Source organism: Falco biarmicus, chromosome 6 (assembly GCF_023638135.1).
Source record: "Falco biarmicus isolate bFalBia1 chromosome 6, bFalBia1.pri, whole genome shotgun sequence".
Lineage (NCBI taxonomy): Eukaryota > Metazoa > Chordata > Aves > Falconiformes > Falconidae > Falco > Falco biarmicus.
This window is the reverse complement of record NC_079293.1, coordinates 72,178,375-72,197,875: the sequence shown is the minus strand read 5'-3', so window position 1 is coordinate 72,197,875 and position 19,501 is coordinate 72,178,375. Positions and strand designations below refer to the sequence as shown.

General features: G+C 43.5%; 1 protein-coding gene across 13 annotated transcripts in view; it reads left to right on the top strand.

Annotated features, from left to right (window-relative positions):
* The window catches only part of EXTL3 (exostosin like glycosyltransferase 3), a 131,207-nt gene that overhangs the window by 7,683 nt on the left and 104,023 nt on the right, over nucleotides 1-19,501 (top strand). For 8 of the 13 annotated variants that reach the window (XM_056342842.1, XM_056342850.1, XM_056342834.1 and 5 more), the window contains exon 2: nucleotides 15,046-15,120. The exons of 3 other annotated variants lie outside the window; for them this stretch is intronic. The gene's annotated coding sequence lies outside the window, so the exon portion shown is untranslated. Of the gene's footprint in view, nucleotides 1-9,405; nucleotides 9,593-15,045; nucleotides 15,121-19,501 lie in introns of those variants that run through there. 2 more of the 13 variants (XM_056342847.1, XM_056342838.1) reach the window with 1 other exon arrangement.

The following is a 19,501-nucleotide window of genomic DNA, read 5'->3' as shown; positions in this document are numbered from 1 at the left end:
CCCGAGGAGGAGACCCATTCACTTGGCAGGGGACAGGGAATGTCTTTGTCTTGTGATATTTTTACCCATCTCTGGTACTCTTGAATTTTGCTGCCCCAAGGCCATGAGGGATAGGTGCCTGGTAGAAGGTAACTTGTTTCCCTTACTCAGAAGGCAAAACAAGAGGCAGAGCAGCGAGAAGCTGGGCTTGCTGCTCTTCTGGTGCTGGAGGGAATGGTTGGGATGTGTACCTGCCACTTAGGGAGGACAATGCCTGTATGTACTTGACCCCTTCCCCTGGCAGCAGTAGGAGTGGTGGAGCATTGCAGGGCTTGGGCAGATAAAGAATAGGTAGTGGGACAGTGACACAGCTGCTGTGCTGTGTTTGAGGTCTGTTCCAGTGCTGTTTTGTCTTTACTGCAAATCTAGAATCTGCTTAGGACCAGTGAGGATAATTTAATGAAGCAGGGGTAGTTGTTATAAATGAACACGCTGAATGGACAAGAATAGTTTGCTTTTGGATATGACTATGAAGGTCACTAGAATAGGATGCTCATTTTTCAGTTCCTGCATGCTGCTGGGTGAAACCGAGGTTTGTGCTGACACACTCAGTTCCCGTTAATGGGGACTGGAGTTGCACAGCAAGAAGAAAATGCCCCATTTTGAAGGCTGCTCGGTAGTGAGACAACTGGAAAGACATGCAGTATTGGTACAAATATTTTCAGACCTTGGCACATCTTTTCATTGACTTTGAGTGACTTTTTATTCTGAGGCCTTCTTACTATGACTTCTGCTTTTCTGTCATAAGAAGTGAAATTAATAATCTCCTTATTTCCCATACATGGGAAGGAATGTCTTCATTCTGGCCTGAGATTAATAGTAGATGAGATTTGTTTTGGGAACTGTGTTATGTAAAAGCAGAGGGAGAGGAAGAGGAAACAAACAGTTGTGTAGCCTGCTCGCTTTGAAAAGCAGTTTTAATGCTTCGTTGGTATTCATATAATTATTTAGCTGGCTGTGCGATCCTTGGAATTATTACCTTTTGCAAGTAATAACTAGAGCAGTAAAGATATCTTGTTAAATTGAAAAAAAGAATTGGCATATGTTGTTTTCAGTATTGCATTGTAGTAATTGTTTGAAATGACCTTTTGGAATCTCTGAGAGAAAATTTGTTTGGTTGACTTTCTCCCAGATCAGCTCCTGGCTATCTTGATATAGAGCAGAACTGAGTTGGTTTGGGTTTCTTTTAATTGCGTTCTGACAGCAAAACCTATTCTTCTGTGTGCATTACAGTTCTGGCATTTTTAAAGGTTAAGCTGTCTTTAACAGGACTTCTGCAGTTGTAGTTTTTTGAAACTTTGCAGGGGGTGGGGTTTTGGTTGGTTGGGTGAGGTATTTTGGAGGGGTTTGTTGTGTGGTGGGTTGGGGTTTTTTTGAGTGTGTGGGTTTTTTTGTTTGTTGGTTTTTTGTTTGTTTTTTTTTTTGCTAGAATTGCTTGTCCTTGGTGTTATTTCTAAATAATGCTTTATGCATTTATTAATCTAAGGAGGAAATTCTCACTGTATTTTTGAATGTCTAGAGGTGTGATGATGAAAGGCCTGTGGTTTGTTGTTGCATTTTGTTTGGGGTTTTGGATTGTTTTTTGGGGTTTTGTTTGGTTTTTAGTTTTTTTTAGTTTGGTGTGGTGGTGGGTTTTTGTGTGTGTGTTTTTTTTTTTTTAACTTTAAGAAGTTGTAATGTAATTAGGTCATAGAACCTTGGCAGGTTTAGGGTGGGGGGGAAAAAAGCTCACTTTTTTTTACCAAAAAAAAATTTAGTAAAAGTACTGTGAAATAATATCACTCCTTGATGTCACTGGCTTGTAGTCACAGCCCACTGTGTGTTTGGTATGTAGGGAAAGGTCAAGCATCTGGGGGCCTTGCTCTACATAAACTGTGTGCCTGTGTGAAATCTGTTCTTCTTGAGGATGAGACCAATGGATCTTCGTTTTACTCTTTAGAAATTCTCTCCTGGCATTCTTCCTTTTTCCTCTCTAAAATTTGACAGCTCTTGAGATCGAAGGGTCAGATAAACAGATTGTGTGAAATCTCTCGGATCAGCTCAGCATTTGAGTTTTCACATGAGAGCCCATTGCACTGTGTGTTTTCCAAAGCTGTACTTGAGAGGCTGTGAGAGCCTGGTCCTTCAAATACACCAAAGAAAACTCTGAAACAAGCGTCAAAGAGCAGGTGCTGCAAAATTAGGGTTCTGCCAATTGTTGAGAAACAATATTGGACTGATGGAGATCTGTGTCTCTCAAGGGAAAATAAGTCTCCAAAATGAGTGTCCAAGCTGGAACAAGAGAACAGACACCAAAAATACTCCAGTAGCTCAGTTTGCAGCTGGTCCTTCCCTGTCTCTCTGTCTGATCCATTAAGCCAGCATGGTATCTAGAAGAGCTGAAATGCTGGGGTTATTTGGATAGATGACAGAAACAAGTGTAAGAATCAAATGGGACCCAACCGCATGTCTCCTTAGATCCACATTGAACTGGAGCTGGGTGAGCCGAAGGGTATGTGATATCAAGCCAGGCTGGGTTTTGCACATCATAACTTGAAAATGTAGGCTTTTCATCCTTTAATCTGAATAGACAAACCTAAGGGGCACTCTGTTTCCTGCTAGATTCCAGATAAGATCATCTACTGTTTGAACTTGCAAAGCAGCTGAAGTGTGTGCTTCCCTGCTTGCAAGGCTCCTGCAGAAAGTTTGATCCACCCCTTCATTTTGTTGAGTCTGTTAGGAATGAGTGATGTTCCTCAAGCTGTGAACACAAGAATGGTTTAGCTTTACAAAAAAAAAAAAAAAAAAAAAAAAATCCCCTGCAAACAGATGATGTAATGCCCAAGCTGTATGTTTAAACAGTAGCTAATTTGCCTGGGGATAAACAAGAGTGAAATCTGTCAGGCTTTCTAATTCCCAGATGCTGCAGAGCTTTGTTCTTTGTCTTTTCAAATGAAGGATACCTAGGTGTCCACTGCTGTCAGTGTGATTTCCTTGGGCTTTTGTAGCTGAAAAGTTTGTCCAGGGGTGTGAGAAAACATTGCTATAAGCCTTTATATGTATCCTTTTGTTTTTAAGTTCTACTCTGCAACTGAATTAAAACAAAAACCATCCCTTTGGTGAGCTGCAGCACAGCAAAACAGGGTTTCTTCTGAATTTGGATCTTGTGTCTTTGCAGGCGCCTTCCTTTTGCCAAACAAAATTAGTTCCCTGCAAGGTCCAGGAACACTGGGGAGGCTCCATGCTCTGCAGCTGGTTTGGGCTGCATGTGGACTGTTCACTGGGTGTTTGAACTCTCCTCTCCCAGATAGTTATGTACAAAACAAGGAACACTTAGTTTTTGCTCATGTAGCTTTGGTTTTTTATGAGCAGCTTTCTCTCCTGGTAGCAGCTCTGACCTGTGTAATGCTTTGCATCTGCTGACAGGAGGGCACTTAACTGTGGTTGGTTGTGTAAGAGGGAGGTTTGTATCAACACTTCCCCCCATTCCCCTGGGATGGTCTGTTTCTTGGGATTTTTCACTGACCTATTCCTTTAATCTTCCATTTTGACACCATTTCCCAGGGCTTCTCTAAGCAAAGAACTTTGCCAGCTAGCAAGATGGACCAGTGCATGCAGCAGGTTTAGAGAGATCCAGAAGCTTTAATATCTCTGTGATGATAGAGGAGGGAAGAAGATGCTATCATGAGAAATTGAAGTGGCAGTTAAAGGAATAGCTTCTATCTTCTCTAGCTTTTTATATTGAAAAGCAAAAAATCTCTGTCTTCGAAGTTGGAGCAGATTTGTATTAAAAGTTAACACAATCTGGAGTAAACGTATTTCTTTGCAATGTCATTAACCAACCTGGCATGCTGGGTGGTTTCAGCAGTTTTTCTTCCTCTAAACAGTGCTGGCAGAAAGCTCTGAGAGCGAGTCGCGCTGACGCTGCACTTGGTCTGGAGATGTTGTTGTGAAAAACAGTCGCTTTGGGAGAGATCACATCTGTGAAGAGATGTTGCTGACTCACAGCATCGATATCTGCTGGGATGTGCTTGTTCCAAACAACTGGATTTCAGAAGCTTATAAAATCACAGAAAGGGGTGGGAAGCTGAGAGGCTGTCCTGCAGTTGATGGTATCTTATTTTTTCCATGTTTTCTGTTGAAAACTAAGAGTAGAAGGAGTGGGCCCGTTGCAGTTTATAGTGAAGTTGTGCTTGATCTGTTCCGTTTATTGTTATTTTATTCCTCACACTCTGCTTGCTGACTTGACTTCCTGCTCTTTGGCATTACTTTCACATAAATCCTTTTCCTCAGAATTTCCTTGTTCTCTGCCAGCTGTGTAGCAGCTGTGAAGATAACAGAAAACCTTAACTGCTCAGAGAGCTTGGTTTATTGATGGAGACTGGATTTAGCTGGAGCTTCATGTATGGGCTGAACTGCCCTATAGCTAGCAGTGATGGGGATGTGTTGAGAAACTGGATTGGTGCAGACAACGGGCCTTTTGTTTGATCGCCTTAGCAACCCTGCCCGTGAAAGATGAGATGTTCTCACTTGCCATCCTATTGTTAGCAGGAAGGCTGGTTGTTGCTCATGAAGCAGGCCTGGTTTGGAGGGCTGATCTCAGGAGACAGTGGCCTTTCCATTCCCTTAACCCCTTTTTTTGATAACAGGAGGTCTCCAACCAGAAGAACTCTGTGGTTATTTAGTGTTTGTCCCCCAAATCCCAAGCAGTGTGTCCTGCTGTCTCTCATCCGTTGCTATATCTGCTTCTGTGGGCACAATGCACTGAATTTGAATAAACTGTAGTCCTTGCTAAATATCTGTCAAATATTGACTTAGTTTGTAGCGTGAGCTGACTGAGCTGAAATTAATGGTGTAATTCTAGCTTGTTTGGCGTGTGTCTATAGGCAGTTTCATTACAGATGGTGGAGGAAATTAACATCTTTCTTCCCCTTGCGATGGTGTCAAGGTAAGAGAAGCCTCGGGCTTATAATGGCAGTAAGGAAAGACTTGGCAGAGACATGGGGGGGGGAGTGTTTGTAAAGATGTTATTTGAGGGTGATAAAAACTCTTCCTAATGAGTGAGGTCATAAGACAAGACAAAATTGAGGAGTTGTTGTTAATTGTGTGCTATTGCAGATGTCTTGAAATGATCTCCTGCGTTCTGGTCCATTACCATGCCCGTGGGATAATTTCTCTTAATCTGTTGAAAATGAGATCCCAAAAAATGAGACAATCTGGCTGGCTGAGATTGTGGTGTAGATCAGCAGACACAGTGCTGATTATCTGCCAGCTTCATGTGTTCTGGGATGCTTTACCCTCTGTACAGATAAGGGTATCTAGAAAGAGACTGGCATCTCCTTGCCATGGATTGAGGAGATAGGAAGAACTCTGTGCTTTGGAGATGTTACTGCAAATGGCAAAGCACTGATGCCTCCAAGCAGGCTAAGAAGTGGAGATGCAAAGAGGTGTCTGAAGTCGTAAGTCATCTGAACGAGCTGATAGCAGAACTGGAGCTAAAACATACAACTTCCCTCATGTTTCTGAGCTGTCATGCAGCCTGTCCTTTGAACTCCTGGGAAGCTTATGGGGTTTTAAGGTTATTTTTGAGAGTTTTATTGCTGGCAGAAATGAATCTTAGGATTCAAAACAATAAAGATGCAGCTTCAGCACCCGTCCTGCTTGAGTGACTGCAGGGATCTCACTGCTGGTCCTGTGAATGTGGTGGAAGCTTATGTGAATGGTGAGCTCATGAGGGTTTGTTTGTTTAAGACACCTCTTTTTCTCCTAACCTCCATCCCACCCCCACCCCCAGCTTTTTGCTGCAGTTTTGATGCAGGCAGGAAGATCTCCATTGTAGCTTTCAGCTTTGTGTGAGCTTTACGCCTACAATTCATCAGTTCCTAGCTGATCTTCAGTACGAGAGCAAATGTAATGCAGCAAATTCATTATATGCTAAAATATTTATTGTATTACTGTAGAGGTCACTGATGGCAATGAAGGCTCAGCACGATACAGTCCTGAATTTTCCAAAGATGGTATCTGTCACCACTCTCATTTGAGAGCAGCGTCTCTTCAGGTACCTGGAATAACTTATCCTTGGCACATGCTCTTTGAGGTATGTGCTTGGATCTTCTGTAGGTCAATAAATAGCTGTTATACTGCACCTGAAAGTTAACAACTGTATTTAATTTTGTTGTGTGTACTTCCACAGGCAAGCATGAGGGGTAGAGCTGGAAAGGAGTCTTAATTTAATCTTGTACTTTTTTTTTTTGCTTGATTTAAGTAATTTGCAGAGTGATAAATAAAATTTCTGTGATCTTATTTCTATTAAGATTACAGTAATCTAGAGTTGTTATTAATGCTGAAGGGCATTTTTTTGCTCCTACATGTGTGGGAGTGAATTACTTGTTGCATAACATGATTTGGAAAGATAGCAATGAAAAGGCTTCTCAGCAACAAGATGGGCTGTGTCTTGCCTTCCCCTGAACCACAAAATGAAGTATCATTTAACAAATGGGTTTGTGAGGAACCTCTCAAACCATTCCCACAGGTGCATGAGTGGTGGTGCATGACTGTTCCCTGTTGGAGGGCCCTGAATGATGTAGGATATGACTGACCCATTTGCTGGTAGTTTAAGCATCTGGCTAGGATTTAGTTATTCAGCCAGCAGGTAACCAATACCTTCTTATAACGGCATGTCTTTAAGCAACAGTTAGGTGATTGGATGCTGAGGAGCATTTTGGAGCCTGGCCTTGCAAATACAGCTTGTTAATTGAAATGAACACTTGCTGTCAAGGCTGCCATTTTAAGTTCTGTCTGGCCTCCTAACGGTATTCCAGTCTCTCTGGCTTCTTGGTGACCACAGATGAAGCACTGACTGCAGTCTGTCTCTTGTCCTCGCTTTGTTAGATGGGACTGCAGTTTGTCTGCCAAGCAGCGGCTGCTGGCATGCACGTTTGTCACCTGTGGGCACTCCTCTTGCTATGATGGGCTCTTTCCTCATTGCACCAGGAGTTTTGTTAATTGGAAGTGAGCGCTGAAGGGGCTGTGTTTATTGTTTGGTGTCACGAGTAAGCTCGTTGCCTGAGTGTGCATTTCAGGCAGCTGCATGAGGTTCAACAGCTTTGTCTGTCATGATCAGACAGATCTCTAGATAATCTAGCAAATCTCTTGATTATGAGGGTGGAAAATAATATGCTTTAATTTACAGATGTTGCTGCACAAAAAGTGCTTCTGTGAATTCTCTGAATGGCAATATCTGGGTGTGTTTGGCATCCTCAGTTTCTGAGTACATCCATTTTCGGCACATATCCTGAATTTCTGCATACTTTTCTGGACAGAGTATGCAGTTGCATGCATGTGTAACATGGACTGCTGTTTTAAAGATGAGCAGACTAGTAATAATTTTTCAGTAGCATTTTGAGCCAGGTTAAGGGATTACATTGAGTCAAGAGTCCTTGAAATTTATGGTAAAAAAAGTGAAGGATGGTAGGGCTGTTTCCTTATGTCTGATTTTACAGGCAGGGTTGAAAAAGGAAAGGGGATGAAGTGTATTTTGAATTAGATTGTCTAAACACCTTTTCCTTCTCTCCCTTAAGAAGTTTTACACAAACTTGAAACCATTTTCCAGTGTCTGTACCTCTATGAGTAGTGGAAGGGGGAAAGAGATGCAGTAGGCACTCATATAGCACATCTGCAGCTCATGGAGGCTGTTTTGGTGAGGGCACACCAGCAGCAGGAGTGTTGCAAATGTTTGTGAAGGGTGCTGAAGTATTTTCTCCTTTTGGGTACATAAGCTGTCTTGGTTACAGACTGACTGATAGATATGTAGAAGATTAGGAAGTGTTTTCACAAACCCTTCAAACTGTGGTAAGCTGGAAAAATGAGGCACTGTGATCTCTCCCTCCTGGCTGTGTGGCAGACCAGTTTGGAAAGTGATCAGATTGAATCTAAGCTTTCTTCTTGTTTTTGAAATTAGTTGTAACCTCAGCTTGCTGTGCAGCCACACCGAGCTTTTGCTGGGACAAGGAAGAGGAGAGGTGATGAGAGGATAGAAACACTCTGGTTTTGGTTTGAAGAACTAAGGAATCTAGTTTGAAGAACTGATGAAGACTCTCCTCTGGAGATGCTTAAAACCTGCCTGGACGTGATCCTGTGCAGCCTGCTGGAGGAGAACCTGCTTTAGCAAGGGGCTGGACTAGATGATCTCCAGAGGTCACTTCCAACCCTGGCCATTCTGTGATTCTGCAATTTATGGTGTTAGTGTCTTTGTTATTTAAGGTGAGGGCTGCGTTTGAGTGGGAGACATTTAGGTTGGGATTCTTTTGTAACAGATCCAGTTGTCTACAAAGTTGTTTCTCTTTTGGGTTTTTTTGTTGTTTTTTTTTTTTCTTTCTTTCTATGAGGTCTGCTTTATAGTCAGCAGAGAAAAACAACCATTTCTGTAGCACACTCATCTTGTACTAAGTAGACATCTTGAACTAATGAAGTTTTATGCACCCCAGAAGTGTCTGCTGCTTTTGCTGGCTGTAGACAGTCAGACCAGCTAGTGTAGGTGTAATGTTGCAGTTGGCCATAACTGATTACCATCTTATTGAATGAGAAGTGGCTTGCACAAGGCCAGACCTTGGCTGTTGAGTCCTTTTGGAGACTGTACAAGCTCCTCGTAGTTGCAGCTCCTTCTGAGAAGGAAGGAGCTGCTATGGTCACTGTGATTATACCATGTGGTAGCGTGTCGGAGGTTTCAAGTACGTTTCTGGCCATTTTAGTGAGAGTCATCATGTGATGGTTCAAATATCAATAAGAGAGTGGAAGGGCTTTGTGTCACTCTCCTGACCCTGGAAGATTGGCCAGTTTGTCAGCTGTGATCCATCCGTGAGGGAAAGGTCCAGCTGGATGGGGTGATGTCCTGGAGGGGCCTTGCTGCACTAGCAAAGGAGGGAATGAGGTAGTGCAAAGGGTCTTTTTCCCTGTGATTTTTCTATCTGATTGGATGTGCATTGGTGGAGGAAATCACACCGAAACCGACCACAGGGCTTTTTGTTTTAACTCTCTAACTTGAGCCTAGATCATACAAAGCAAACCCTCTGAGCCCATGAAGGGGTTTTTGTGAAGGAATAAAGCTTATTGTCAGCTGCGGTGTTCAGACCCTTGGGAAATTGTGACCATTGTCTGGGCTATTATTGCTTAATAAAAGCTTTGCATTTCCTCATTCAGGGTCTTGAAAATCTGGTTCTGTGCTTTTAAAAATAACTCAGCATGAGCCACAATTGGGAGCATTCACAGAGGAAATTCTTCACCCATTTAAAACAAAGTGAAGGGAGGGGAAAAAAGCCCTCCTTAAAGTGCTTTTACTTGTCCGTGAAGAGTGAGTGTGTCTGAGCAGCCCTTCCGCTATCTGGAGGAAGCACAGTGGAGTGAGAGCCTGATTCCGCTCCTGCTGAAGGCTTGTTTGCCTGCAGCCTTCAAGGATTTGGGGTCCAGTACTATTCCAGCTGGGGAACCTGGGCTGGTTCTGGACCAGACACATTGAATGTATCCTCCTGGGATGGAGAGGATGGTGTACCTCTTGTGGATGAGCATCACTGGGCAGGTGCGTGGACTAGCAGTCCCTGATGGGCTTGATGCATTTTGTGCTTGATGCAAAAGTCAGGAAAATGTTTTTCTTTCTGCTTGTAATAGAGGCCACTCCAGAAAGGGTGACGTTAGGCAAACTGAAACACAGTCACGTGCTGAAGGATGTGCAGTATTTAGGGCACCCACTTCTGCAGGCTCTGCACTGGCTTTGGGGTGCTGCCTCGGTGCAGACACTGCTGCAGGCTATGATGGGGTCACTAGTGGGGGGCAGAAACAGAGTCAGCACTTGAAATGGAGCCAGCATGTATTACAGCTGGCCTCACTGCTGTTGGGATGTTGGGCAGGGGAGTTTTGGTTTTTTTGAACTAACCAGCGGTGGGGTGGGGAGGAGGTGGGGGGGGTTAAGGGCTCTGCAGTGTGCGTCAGCCTTGGCGTTGGCTTATCTGTAGTTTTTGCTGTTCCTGAGTACTTCTGTGAGGTTGTCATCCTGCACAGAAGTCCGTGAACTATTTTGCAAATCGAGTTTTGGAGGCTTGTTTCTTTCTGTATGTGTGTTCTTGGGTTTGTTTTCCTCCTTGAGTGGAAATAATTATATTGCTTGTTTCTTATGTTTTGGCTTTGACTATGAGGAGGAATGTATTCAGGTTTTTTTTGTGTGGTGGTGATGGTGGTGCGTTTTCCTTCTACAGCAAGCAGCGCACTTTCTGCTGTTAAAATATTCTGGACAGCAGTTGCTGCCCATGTACAGTACAGAAATGTGTGTTTAGTGGTTGCAAGGCATGCTTGCTCTGGGTGCGCCTTCTTGTTTTGTTCAGTGCAAGTGTCCATGTATATGATTGGCCATAATTTATCATTGCCATTAAGCTAGGGAGGTACCGCTTACATTAGTAATTTCTGCTTTGTGTGGGCCAGAATTATATACATGGACTCTTGATTTTGAAACAAGTTTTCTCTTGGAGCAGCATATTTCTTGCAGGATAGAGGCTAGAGTGAGGAGGGAGCTGCCTGGGATGACACTGGGCTACAGCAATGCCGTAGAAGACGCTTGGTAGTTAAGAGGTTGATGCCTGGGATATCAGCTCAGTTTTACCACGGAGACAGGAAATTAATTTAGGCAGAATATGAGTCTTCTGTGCCTCAGTTTCTCCACTGGAAAATGAATACAGCATGACTTGCCTTTTTACTGCACTGGACAGCTTGTGAACTCTTCAAACTCTATGTAATAGAAGTCAGAAAACAGCCCAACAGGAGTATTGGAGAAATACCTTAACTGCAAGGTGTGGCGAGATCCTGGCGCAGGAGAGTGGTGAAAACCCTAGTTTAGTGCTGGTGTGTTTCCAAGAAGTGTTCAAGCAAACGCTGTGATGCCTTAGGTACGGTATGCTGCAAAGTCCAGCATTAGTTGGACCTTTTGCCTACAGGCAGTGCTGAAAGCAGTTTCTTTTCCTTGGAAAGAAGGATACAGTTTGTGAGTGTTCATTAGGAGCAAGCAGGAGTTACTACAGGAGACAGCAAGAGGGAGGAAGAGCGTCTGTGATATACACAGACATATGCGATGCAGGAGAATGGGGACGAGGCACAGCCCTGCAGTAGCTGAATTCTGTCACACCTTTGTGTGAATTGGTATTACTTGAAATTTTCTAGGTCATGTGCACCATTAAAATTATTTCCTTGCCTGTGTTTGGAGAATCTGCTGTGCCTATTTTCGTTTATATCCATGTGACTGATCCAGGGCCATATGTTAAGAATATAACTGCTTTTTCTTTTTTTCTTTTAACCGTTGGTGTCTAAATATATCTAATAAAAATGCAGACTGGAGCTCTTTAATGAGGTGATAAGTCATTCCTGCCTCTCTTTTTTTTAAGACAAAACTACCTCACACACTGGTTTCTTTTTGTATGGACTTCTGCTTTGCATTTCTACACGTTTGTCATAGCATGAAGACTCTCACAAAAGGCAGTAAGAAAAGACTGCTGAACAGACCGTTTTGGTGGGCATAAACCTGAACTCTTGCAAAGGGAAACCCCTGAGCCTTAGCGGGGGAAGCCACGCTGCGTGTGAGTGCATGTGATGAAAGTGTTTTGGGGAAAAATAAAAAATATAGTGCCAAGTGAATTTAGCATGGTCTTGAAATTTACAGCTACGAACAGGAGCCATTAGGAAGCATTTTGCAAGGGGAAATATTTCAAATTTCGAATTGTAAAATTGAAAAATTTAAGTGATTGCTGGAAGTTTCTGCCACCCAGAAGAAAATCTTTATATTGCTGGCACGTAACTTCTTGGTTAAGTCAGTGGTCCCGGTTGTACACAGGAGTGTGCGAGTGGTGGCTGGGATGTGTGTGGCGTGGCTGGGCACCAATGTATGGATATGCCATTTCTGATTTTTGAATCTTCAGTTCTGGGAGGAAGTAGCTTTGCTACAGGAACAGCTCTGGTTTACAAGCACATTGCTGCGCACACTGCTACAGCAAGTGTACCGTGGTTGTGGTTTGACAGCTGATGTTGGAACATGACTGCTAAATCAGATTATGTTTGTGCATGGTGGCTGGGTGTGAAATCCTGGGTGGCTGAGTGGCACTGCCACTGACGCACCACTGTGTGGTTGCACAGTGTGTTTTCTGGAGCAGCAGAGTTGTCTCCCCAAGTTGCTCTGCCTGACCGCTGGTTTGCACCCCAGTGCTGCTACTCGCCACTTCTGCCAGGACATCTGTTCATGGGCTTGTACTGTGAACTGCATTGCTGAAATGTCCAAAATGGGGAAAAGAGAAGATGTGCTTCTTTTGGAAGGGCTTCCTTTTCTCACTGCTCACAGGTTGATCCTGCGTGTGGTCAGTGTGCTGACAAGCACCAAGAAGTTAGGGCCCCAGTCTGCTTTTGCTCGAAAAGGCTCACCGTGTGGCTACACACCAAGACTTGCTTCACCAGGCTTGTAGAGGAGGAGAGGGAGAAGGCAGCTTTAGCAATTCCAAGTCATGATCGAGGACTGAAAGCCAGCATTTTGGTGCATGAAACAATAGATCTGTGAGTAATTGTTTAACCTCAAAGTATGTCAGAACAGCTGAAAAAGAAATTGATGAGTATTCTGAAAGGCTGGCCCACATGAAAAGTTTCTGAGAGAAGGTCATCAGGGTTGTGTTTTTTAATTTAATGACTGCTTTTGATGGGCAGTCAAACTCTACTAACCAGATTTTTCAGGGCCTTGTGTAATAGGAGGTACTTTGTTTACAGGCTGCACATTCACTCACAGACATTGAGACAATGATAAATAATTTAATTACAGGTAGCCAAAGAAGTCAGCCAAGTGCCTGCTGGGCTGTGTTGTCTCTCTGGCTTCCCAGCTTTGCATGTTCTCTCACTGGCTAATTCACAAAATCCATCCGTTTGCAGAAATGGTCTCTCGGTTTTTTATGTTAATGAGCAAGGTTCTGCTCGATGATTATTCCTGTAGTATGCACTTTCCAAACATACAATGAGCTGTGCTCTTCACCCATGTAACGAGCATGTATATAGCTGTATTGTTAATTAGTTGCATCCCTCCAAGGACATGTGCTCCTCTTAGGAATGGTAGTTTTGGTGTTCAGCTGTTTGTGGTAGTTAAAGCAAGTCCCCTCTGAGACTTACTTGCAGACTGGTGCTGTAGCCAGGTTGTCATATCTCTGGCCTTTGTTTTGATCATTAGTTTCTCCTTTGTGCATTCTACTTACTAAATAGTGCCGTTTCTAATATTAGTTGATTTCAGATTTGCCATTAATACCTTGTTTTAATTAGTGCCAACAAAGCACCTGACTTGATAGGTGCTCCAGGCAGGGGTCAGCATTTAAGAGTTCTTCAAAAAACCTTTTACACTACAAGAATGGTGCTCCTTGTGCTGATTTTATATCTCCGCCTCCTAATAACCACCCTGTCATAACACCTTTTTCCTCTGACTTACACAAACAACTCTATTTCGCATTTTCAGGGGGAAGCTTCTCCTTGGAAGTGCTGTTCATTCTGCCAAGTCCACCTGGGGCTTTATTACTGCTCTGGTTGAATATCCTTGCTGATGAGATGCTCCCATTGTGGGTGAAATATCTCTGAGAGATATCCTCTCTCTGTAGCTTGGTAGAAGAACATTTTCTCTCTTGTTTTGACACAGAGGGCAATAGCATGGAAGAAGATGAGAAGATGATACTTTTTTGCTGTATAGGTAAATAATATGACTGTAAAAGAAAACGAAGTTGAACTTTAATTTTTATATGTATTTGGGATGAAAAAGCAGCATGGGTTCAGCAGGTCTTTCCAGAAGAGGAGGGTTGTTCTCAAATAGGTATGCTTTGTCCCTAGCTTTACGTTTTCAGTATCATCCAGAAAAACTCTTGGTTTTGCCATTTGATTATAATTTGCATTTAGATTGGCTGCCTGAAGGGGAGTCACTTCCAAGGGGAGAGATGGGGCTTTATAGCTTGCGTCTGTTGCAGATCTGGCTGAAAGTAATGGCATTTACATAAAAACCATTAGCTCTGTTATTGATAAACATGAAAGGTATCCATTTCATTTAATTTTTCTGATGAGGAGTCTTTAATAAAAGCATACAATAGCCCTGCAGTAGTAACATTCCTGCTTCCCATCCCTCCTTACTGACCTCTTGTTGTTTTAAGGGCAAGTTTTGATTGGGATTTTGTCGGCAGGGTGATGTGGTAGGGAGTTATATGGCGTTATTTCTATTCCAATTTACTGAAGTAGCCAGTTGTCTTGGTGCATCGTAGAGAATTATTTAATGCTCATCTTAAGAGGTGTGTCTATTAATTGAACAGGGATTTAATGTTTCCCTGAAGAATAATTGGTCTCTGTGTGATTTATACTAACATGTATGTCTAGCAACGGATTTTCCTTTTGTCTGCATCCCAGTGCAGTTCTATGGGTAATCTTTTGCTTAATCAAAATGGGTTTAAGCAGAAGTGCAGTGGCTCCTTATTAAGGGGATAAAGTGTGTTGAAACAACCAATCTATTAAAAGACCTTCTTTGGTGCATGCTGGATCTCAGCCCATCTAACCCTTCAGGGCTGTGTCTTGATCAAGTTGTTCTTGTGGCCAGTGAGGAAGAACTTGTTTTCCTGTGTAATGCTCTTGACCACGTGTGTAATGGTGCATTGGTGATCAGGATGTGTCACAAAGAGCTGTTTCATTGTCTCTGTAGTAAATGGTTTTGTGTAGCTGTTGCTGTTAGTCTCTATATAAATATCTTGCTTTACTGTTGGCTTGGATCAGGTCTGACTTTCTTCAGAGCCTCCAGAGGCAGCTGGTACCATAGCTGTTTTTGAGTATCACAGCATTTGCTTGAGAGACCTTGTTGTGAGCTTTGCAGGCTCTTTCAGTTCTTGACCTCAGTGTCAGGGGTGTGTGTGTCTGTGTCTGTTTTGCATTGCTTAGCTGAACTAATTTTTTTGGTCACTTTGTCTGTATTTACAACTTTTTTTCCTTCTCTAATAGGCTCCAGACAAATAAGTAGAGAGCTGGGTACAGAAGAGGGACAGATTCCCGTTTTCCAGTTGATCACCTTGTACAGTGAGTACCTTAATATTTCAAGAACAAGATTTTTCTGTAGGGCCTAATGGCTTAAAATTGACTTCACTGGGGTGCAGTGTTAGGTCTGCATGCTTGGACAGTGTTGTCCTAGAAAGACAAGCTTCCTTGGCTTTTGGTGTTTTGGGAGGAGCATGCTCCAGCTTCTCTTAGTGGTAAATTTTATATATATCCTGCTTCCAGTAGTGTGCACATTTCAGGAGAGTGGAGAGCTGATGTGGCTTCCCGTGCTGCAGAGTGGAGGAGGCTGTAGGGTCAGGAGAGCGAAGGTTCACCTCCTCTCTTCCAGCTTTGTTGGAGGTGTTGAACTTGGTGAGGAGGACGGGTGAGGAGCCTGCCATGACACATGTAGGGGTTACTCATAAAGCTGTGCTGTGAAATCAGGCAAATGAGGCTTGACTTGACTTGTGGGCTGGAAAGGGTAAGAAAAAAAGAGCTGGAAAGTGTTGCCTAGTTCATGGGAAGGATTGCAGGTTTTCTCTGAAAGTGGAGGAGAAAATTGTTATTTCATGGGGGATTTTTACACATTAAAATATCTTGCATGCATGATAATGGGCTGTAATAATGAGTATGCTTTATGTCTACAAAATACTTGTAAACTTGCTACTTGTGAGGGACTTTAGCTAGTAAGTACTGGTTAATTGGAACATCTTGGCCCATCTGATGCAATGGCATAGCCAGACTGAAATAGTTAACTGCATACTGTAGGTGTCCGCCAGCCAGGAGGACACTCTACTTTTGGTTGTAAAATACAGGCGCAGACACAACAGGCGAGTGTGGGAGCTGTACCAGTTGACTGAGACCATTGCCCAATTAAGTTTATTATAACAGTCCTAGCAGGCGACTGCCCTAAGGATAACATGGGATGATGAATTTTAAAACTGAGGGTGTTTGTTAATGAAAGACAAGGACAAAATAACACACTGAAACTGCATTGTGTCATCAGGTTGGCTTAAATACATCTTGGGAGCAGGGCAGAGAATTCCTGCGCTTCTGTGGGAGAAGGGGAAAAACAAGCTTATGTATTTGTAGCTTCCTGACTTCTCCTGTATCTGACCAGTATAATGTGACATGCAGGATGTCCTTGGTTCAGATGTTCTATTCCTACATGTTACAGCATTGATTTAGCTTGTTATACTCCTGGATTCAGGACAGTCTTTTTACCCTCCTTCTGTAATGTGCCAAACGCAGTGGGGACTCTCTTCTTGGCTGGTACATAGCTACTGTAACAAACACGGTGGTGAATAATAAAACTGGGAGTAGCATAGAGGTCATGTGAAGAACAAATGATGCCGTTATTGACCAATGGTGCCATCATGCCATGGTCTTAATCGACAGATCTAATCCCAATGTGCGTTTAGAGTCAGATCTGCTGACTTCAGTAGCTAAAATAAGTCAATACTATTGAATTTTCTTTCTCCTTGCATATCTTACGTAGAACATAGTAAGTTGCAGCCTGACAGCTGTGCAGTCTGCAGAAGGCCACAGGGCTGCGTAGACTTCCCCGAGGGCATAATTTGGCCTGCAGAACATTTATTATGGCTGGTGTCATGTGCAGCAGGCTCAGCATTGACCATCAGAAGCTGTTACACATTTGTGGGCCTGAAAGCTGGAGGAATGATACAGAAGGCAAGGATTTCAGGTTTGGAGTCCTTTTGTAGGGCAAAAGACTGTGATTAAAGCAAGAAGACTATGTGTATGAATTTAGGTCAGTAGGAGATAACTGAGCGAAGGGCTGTTCTTGGCAGAGACATGGAACAGAGGAGATGCTGGAAACACAGTCTGCCTGTGATTGCTGTGGAATAGAATGGGAAAATAACCTGTTTCAGGGGAGTCCTTACCAAGTCATTCTGATGCAAGACTGTCTCTGTGGCCCTAAATAGCTAAATAACTGGGCTGTGACTGGAATATAAAAATATTTTCAGGAGACTCATCTTCAAGCACCACCTGAGGCTTCCTGGCTTGACAGCAAAGCTTAAGTATTGTGGGAGGTTATATTGCAGGTCCCTTCCTATGAGGATGTGGCATCATCTGTATGAATGCGAGCGTAGGTCTGATGCTTCCTGTGCAAGCATCGGGCTTAGCTGTGTACGTGCTTGTGTGGTCTGTGTCTGCTCACAACTGCAATTAAGGCAGCTAAATGAGAGCAGTTAATTTGGTATTGCAAGGAGGATTTGGGCTGCCTGTACCTCCTGCCTACAGTCCTCCTGAGGAGCGCTGGGCAGTGGGGGAGATTAATTCCTGTTTCTTGCTGCTGCTGTTCTCAGAAGATCCTATAGACTTTTGCCTGCTTCATTGAAAACTAAGAATATGGTGCACAAACACTTGAGCTGTGGGAGGCCGGAGGACTGTCCTGTCTCCAGCAGCTAGAAATGGCCTTCATCTCACATCAGTCTAGTTAGCTCTTATTTGAACCCACATGTGCTTTTGACCTCTCTCCTGTTACCAGGCATTTCAAAGTTTAACCACCTCCTTTTGGTAACTGAACCTGCTGTCAACTAGTTTACTGTTATAAGCCCCTATTTAGGGAATTGTTGTTTGCATGTTGGTTTGGGTTTTGTTCGTCCCTACCGTGTCTCCTGTCAGAGGTCTCTTTTCCAGACAAACATGTCTGAATTAATTCAGCTGTCCTTACAGAAGGTGCTCTAGGTCTTTGACCATCTTCACTACTCTTTGGTCCTTTTCTCTTTTGATGGCAACTTTTGGTCATGGTGAAAGTTTGGGTTTTTTTCTCTTCTTGAATGTTGTTACAGTTCTGCTTATTGGAAGCTTGAAAGAACCATTACGTGTCTGAGGGCCTGTCCCTTTGCTTTGGTTCTCTGTATTTATAACCTTGGAAAAGAAACCAGGAATTTTATATGTTTCACACAACAATAAGCCATATACTTATTGTTTTTCTACAAAGCAGAAGTTTGTGTCTAATCTAAAGGCTCTATCAGAAAAGCTAGGAAATAAACCTGATACATTCCAGTGCACTGAGTCACTAGAACAATACAGTATTTAACAAGGAGCCCTGGCAGACATTGTGTGGCTTGTGTGGCGTTGTGCTAAAGCTGTCAGCTGGGGTATGAGATGTGTCTTTGTATCCTGCAGCAATTCCGTGAAGCTAAGTGTCTGCTGGTGTCTACTGCAGCTTCTAAATGGGGACAAGAAACACTCTGGATGTTAAACCTTCTCTCCCTCTCCATTGGTTATGAGGGGGAAAGTGATATGAAAAGAGAGAATTAGTCATATTTAGATAAATATAAATCGGTGTCATCAAACAGGTACTGGTTCTGCAAGGGAAAGGTATGCCCCACCATCCCCAGTGCTTTGCGTAAGTGGTATTTGTTTTATTAGTGCTGTGGTTTCCAAAAAGTAGAACTGGAATATGTGGTTAAAATCTTAACAACCAGAGTTGTAGTCACAGGTCTGCAGTGACGGTCTGCAGACTGGCATGCCTGGGGCTGTGACAAGTCTGTGGTTTTGTGTATCTGCCCTGACTCGAATCTGTGGCTTTTGTGCTGCCCTAAGGTGAATCATGGCTTCCACAAGGGTGGTTAAAGTCCTGCCCTGTGGGCAGCAGCCTGGGAAACTTGGGCCTCATTTTGGCTAAGGAACATAGTCTCCTCAGCACTGAGTCAGAGCTCCATGGATCATCCATAGCAGTTTTTCCTGGTGTTGAGGCTCATCTTCCATGCCTCCCAGCTCCATGGCTATTCCTGCCACTGGGCTTTTCTTCTTTTCTCTCTCCCACCTTCCCCAGAGCTTTCTTCCTGCTTCTAAAACCAAAGAACCCACGCAGTGATTTGGGCCTGTCTGTGCTCTGCTGGTGGCTTTTGCTCTGGTCAGAGAAGCCAAAGGACCTGGCTTCTGTCTCCCTCAGCCAGCCCCTTGTTTGAAGGGCCCATGTTGATCATAGGTAGGGTATGGGCATGGTTAGGGTGTGGTTACCATTTCTGCCATACCAGTACCATGCCAAAAGCCCTGCAGCTCTTCTGCACCAGTCTGTGGTATGATGGTACCGTAAACTAGACCTACAGGTGTGTGCAGACCATGTCCTCCTAGCATTTTTCTCCTGAAGCAGATGGTGTTGCTGCTGCATCCAGGAAAGTATGTCAACAAATGTAATTTCATTGCACAGTTTTGTCCAAACACTGGTAATAAACCATCAGCTACCAAAAGCCTCACCTGGCCTGCCAAGATGTGTTATCCTGGGCACACTGAGCTGCCACACATGGTCCTGAATTCAGGCTGCGGAGTTCCCCTGGACCCGGAACAGGTATGGCACTAAGAGGAGGAGAGAGGGAGAGTACATCCAAAAGCCATAGGTTGGTCTGGGGTCTGTCACTACCCAGGGTATCTCAGCCCCTGCTTGTTCAAA